The sequence below is a fragment of the Trichechus manatus genome, unplaced genomic scaffold (assembly GCF_000243295.1).
Source record: "Trichechus manatus latirostris isolate Lorelei unplaced genomic scaffold, TriManLat1.0 scaffold00199, whole genome shotgun sequence".
Taxonomy (NCBI): domain Eukaryota; kingdom Metazoa; phylum Chordata; class Mammalia; order Sirenia; family Trichechidae; genus Trichechus; species Trichechus manatus.
This window is the reverse complement of record NW_004444135.1, coordinates 1422357-1428242: the sequence shown is the minus strand read 5'-3', so window position 1 is coordinate 1428242 and position 5886 is coordinate 1422357.

The following is a 5886-nucleotide window of genomic DNA, read 5'->3' as shown; positions in this document are numbered from 1 at the left end:
GCCACCCCTGCCTTCCGCTTACTAGCTGTGTGACCAGGGCAAGGTGCCTAACCTCTCTGAGCCTCAGTTCCTCATCTGTAAAATGGAGACAATAACTGTTAAACAAACTTTGTATATGTGAAGTGCCACTAGTATATGGCACATAGTAAGCACTATAAAACTAGTAATACTAATCTCTGTATTGTAATAGACTCACATAAACTAATCCAAATTTCAATTTCTTGTGTGACCCAACTATCCCCTGGAGCTAAATTAGTTCTCAGGAAAGAACTGTAAGCACCCATTCAACTTTGGGACCTACTATTCAACAGGGGTCTCGAGCCTTTTTTACTTACCAGCAGTGAAGACCTTATTTATTGCATTGTAATAGGGAAGATGGGGTTGGGCAGGGTGTGGGGGCTTGAGACAAACATAGATTCTTTACTTGCTCTTGGTTCCTTTCAAGAGGAAACATTCCTTGCTCTTTCCCTTACAAATGCCAGTAGCAGCCTCCAATGTCCTCTACCGGCAAAGATAGTCATCTTGAGGCTCCTCCTCTGCTCCAAGGAAAGAATCCCAGTCCTCAGGAGCAGCGCACCCTGGGGACTTCTTCTGGCAGTAGATAGGAGAAAATTAACATAAGGAGGGTAGCCTTGAGGACTGGCATTAGATATTAAACAAATAATAAAAATAAATCGATCTGGTTGTCTATACATCTCTCATGCTTTTTACCTTTCAGTTTGGTGTTGCTGGATATGCAGATTTATTCTACTTTAATACTTTTTTTTAAGGAAGTAAGAAAAGAACGATCTCAGAGAAAGTACAGAGCACATTATTGATAAGGGAAAATCTAAACCATTCCAGTTATTCTCAACTAATTTTTTTTCTTAGAGCACCCCGTTTTCTAAAACAAGATTTAAGCCTCAATGAAAACTTACAAAAGAAATCCATGGGACATAACGAAGAATACTGTTCTGCAGATAAAATGACAGGTCAAGAGATTTGTTTTTCAGAAGGCAAAGTCTGAAAGAAACATAAAAGTATTCCCAGGCCTGCGGGTTTTAGGCAGGGCTTGTGCCCGGAGCCTGTTTTTCTCTTGTCTTTGACAGTCCTGATCTTCCCTGGGTTTGATTTACTGAGTGCTGTCATTTCTCTGCTCTTTACTTTCACAATCACACATTCAAACCTGATAAAGTTCAAGACCCTGAATACTTGCAGCTCTCCCAGATTTACAGTCCGCCGGCCCCTCCCCCACCCGCCCGCGGTCCGGGCTGATTGAATCCTCATGGACGGAAGCCGGCGGGGATCCGCAGAAAGCCAGCAGCGTCCACGAGGGTCTGGTCCACGGGAAACATTCCCACCCATGGCAGCTCTGTTATTCAAAACAAACCTTCGGAGCTTCCTTCCCCTAGAAAGTGACTGTCAACGTCTTCTCGTTTTTTAGCTACAGCTTTCAGTCTGGTCATCTGCCTGTGGGCAAATGCAAGAATTCTAACTTGGAAAATATTAGAATTGGTGAGAATTAGGTGCAAAATTATGGTCAGCTCGCGTGAGATCTGGGTCTTCCTGGATCTACTGAACAGCTTTGTTACCGAGGGCAAGCCACTTAACCTCTCATTGCCTCAGTTGCTCCATCCATAAAATGGTAGAAATATTACTACTTTCTGCAAACATTAATCACAAACTAATGGCTTAAGTCCTGCTCCCTGCACGTAGCTCTGTCAAGGCCCCCAGGAAGACCCTAATAAATGCCTGATCTGGATCTTTAGATTCTATCAGGTTAGATACAAACCTACAAGTAAATCTAAACGCTATACCAATGGGCTAAACAAGAAGAATAATTCATCTCCAATGACTGAACCGTTCATTTAGGCTCCAGTTTTCAAACCACTGAAATGTCTTTTGAGGAAAGATGCTATCTAAATAATCGTTTTTTTCTCTGTAAATATATAATGAGTCAACTAAAGCACAGAATACTCACTAAAAGCAATAGCTGAGGATAAATGCCCTGATTTTCAATGTGGTTACTGAATAAAACCATGACCAAACCAGTTGCCCTCCAGTCGATTCATGGCCCCACGTGTGTCCGAGTAATACTGGGTTTTCAGTGGCTGAGTTTTTGGAAGTGGATTGCCAGGCCTTTCTCCTGAGGCACCTCTGGGTAGACTCAAACCTCTGTTCTTTTCGTTAGCAGATGAATGTATTAAACATTTGCAATACCCAGGGACTCCTGATTACTATATGGAGACTTCATATTTACTATATAAGTAATTGTTGTACATAATTTAATGTTTTGCTTATCTTAAACTATCAGAATTTCTGAGTAAGGTAAACATCTTAGGTAACAGTGGTTTAAGGAAGTCTTTTTAAAAAATCACTATTCCACGTCCATGAACTGAAAAAGGTTATGGCTTTTTTTCCCCTTTAAAATTCATATTCTAGAAAAGCATATTCACCTACTAGGGAAGGAAGCAGAATTGTTGTCTGCCTTCTTCAGGAGGCAATTTTTTTACCCATCCCATCAGGATATGCCCATTAGAGTGGCTCACTGTGTTGCTTTTTCCTAACCATAGTAATATTCACCTCTACAAAGGTGAAGAAAAATAGAAACTTGACTTAGTGGATATCAAGTAACTTTTTCTGGCTACTCCTGAGCCAGGTTAGGGCTCTGTTTATAACACCACAAATTAAAAGCATGCAATTATCCAACAATAACAGTGTGAATATTCCACCATTTTAAAAGGTGTCCACAGACTACCACATAGCTAGTGCCCAGCTGACTCTAGCCAAAAACCACGGTGTGGATTCACAGATAAAGCTGTCAGCCTCTGCATTTCAAAGGCATCTTTCTGTAAAGATCTCAGTATGCTCTGGGCAGAAGTGAAAAAGGCTGTGAATAGGAAGAAGTCCACTCAGTGTTGGAGGTGGTGGACCAGCAGCACAATCTGGCTACACTTGTGGTCTGAAGCTAGATTAAGCACCCATGTGGAGGTTAAGACATGGAGGCCTGGGTTCAAATCCAGCTCTGTAACTTTGTGTGTCCTTATGCAAGTTCTGCCCATTTTCTTCGTCTGTAAAAAGGGAGTGGTAATAACAGTCTTTGATTAAGATCAAAACTACAGCCTTCAGTATGGATTACACCTCAGTTTAGAAAGAAAACAAAATCCTCACAACTGGACCAATAAGAACATCATGATAAACGGAGGAAAGATTGAAGTTGTCAAGTATTTCAATCCACCATCAACACCCATGGAAGCAGCAGTCAAGAAATCAAATTACGTATTGCATTGGGCAAATCTGCTGCAAAAGACCTCCTTAAAGTGTTAAAAAGCAAAATGTCACTTTGAGGACTAAGGTGGACCTGACCCAAGCCATAGTATTTTCCATTGCCTCATATGCATGGGAAAGCTGGACAGTGAATAAGCAAGAAGAACTGTTGCCTTTGAATCAATTGGTGACGGTGAAGAATATTGAATATGGACTGCCAGAAGAACGAACAAATCTGTCTTGGAAGAAGTACTGTCAGAATGCTCCTTAGAAGCAAGGATGGTGAGACTTTGTCTCACCTACTTCAGACATGTTATCAGGAGGAACCAGTCCCTGAAGAAGGACATCATGCTTGGTAAAGCAGAGGGTCAGTGAAAAAGAGGAAGACCCTCAAAGAGATGGATTGACACAGTGGCTGCAACTATGGACTGAAACACAGCAATGATTATGAGGATGCACAGGACCAGGCAATGTTTCATTCTGTTGTACATAGGGTCACTATGAGTTGGAACTGACTCGACAGCACCTAACAACAACAACAACAATAACAGTAGCTACATAACAGGATTGTTCTGAAGACTAAATGAATTAGTATTTAAGGATGAAAACCAGAGAGATCACTGTTCCCATTGAGGATCTGGAAGTTCCCTGAGAAAGTCCTCAGGGACTGTCCTGTTGCATGGTATGATACAAAGCTGCCCTCTAGTATCGATGGTGTTTTTGGTGACATTAGAAACCATGTGAAGCTCAAAGGGTGCCTATGTATTCCAGGAGGGCTAAGAGCAAGGACCCTGAAATGGCAGGGCCACATTTTATTTTTATTATTTATGAATATTCAATACCCATATCATCGGAGCGCTGGTGGCACAATGGTTAAGAGCTTGACTGCTAACCAAAAAGTTGGCAGCTCAAATCCACCAGCTGCTCCTTGGAAACCCTGTGGAGCAGTTCTACTCTGTCCTCTAGAGTCGTTATGAGTCGGAATCAACTTGACGGCAATGGGTTTGGTTTTTGAAATACCCATATCACATATATAAGCTGATATTTTTGTCTTAACAATTTAGATGGCTTTTGTTTTCCTCTACATATTTTATAGATTACTAAGGTCCTTGATATGTAACTTGATAACGTGTCTTCTATTACTAATACACTGAATCATCATCACCACTGTTGTTGCTAACTTTAGATCTAAAGATTTTATTTCCTTCAACATCTACTCTGTGCTAAGCGCTGAGGCTTCATTAGTAATAAAGTGTGGTTGCTGCCCTCAGTGGTGGTCTGGTTGGGAGGTGCTGACAAAGAGGCAATTGCAACACAATGTGATTAAGTGTTAGGATCTCCAAGGGGTGGTGCCTAACCCAGTCTTGAGGGGCTAGGAAAAGCTTCTCGTTATCAGCCCCATGACCTGTAGGATGAGCTGATGGGGAGTGGGAGAAGAAGAGGGGCATTGCTGATAGAGGGAATATAACGTGCAAAGCTTGAGGGAGGAATGATGGGAAACTGGCACGTGCCCATCAAAGAAAAACCTCCTACTTAGCATGAAGCCACAGAAGGAACCTGCCAGCCTTCTCCCTTGGTGTTTTGAAAGAATGGTCTCCATCTGTAATGGAAGGAGTAGGCACAATGACACCCTACACATGCTTGAATTTAAAGTAATCAGGACTCGTTACATAATTTCCAGGTCTCTGAAATTACAGGGCCCCTTGCTCAAAAATTATTAAGAATTTCAAGACTAGAACAGCAGAGCATTAAACCAAGCACAGAATCCTTCTGAGCATGAGTAATATGTTGGCTATATCGAGTCAGTATCTGACCTTTCTCCCTCAACTGACGTCACGGTTGTATTTGCTCGAAAATTCTACTTTAAAATGCCAGCACAGGGATTCATTACTTCTTACTCTTCAACTGTCTCTTTAACTTTGCTGGGAAGAGAAAGATTCCTTCAAATCTTTCTTTGGTGCAATCTAAACCCACTTTCCTCTCCAGAGTGTTACAACGGCTGAGTTATGATTGAATCTCTCAAAGTAAATTAGAGTGAGATTTTGGGGCATTAAAATGGAGCCCAAAATAATGAAATTAGGATGGAATATTAGAATGTAAGCTCAAGGAAGCTGGGATCTTTTTGTCTGTTCTGTTCATCATTGTTTCCCAGAGCAGGGCCTGGTATATAGTACCAAAACACCAAACCTGTTGCCATCCAGTCCATTCCAACTCATAGTGACCCTACAGGACAGAGTAGAACTGCCCCCTAGGGTTTCCAAGGAGCAGCTGGTGGATTTGAACTGCAGACCTTTTGGTCAACAGCCGAGCTCTTAACCAGTACGCCACCAGGGATCCTGGCACATAGTAGGCACACAATAAATATTGATTGACTGAATGACACACAAAAATACATTGAGCCAATTTGTCTTAGTTTCCTGCAGTTCCTAAGTGGGGCAAATGGTTAATGCACTCTCCTCTAACCAAAAGGTTGGAGGTTTGAGTCTACTCAGAGGTGCCTCAGAAGAAAGGGCTGGTGACCTACTTCCTAAAAAGCAGTCATTGAAGACTCTATGGAGCACAAGTCTACTCTGACACACGTAGGGTCACCAAGAGTCAGAATCGACTTGATGGCAACTGGCTTGGTTTCAGTTTCTTAGT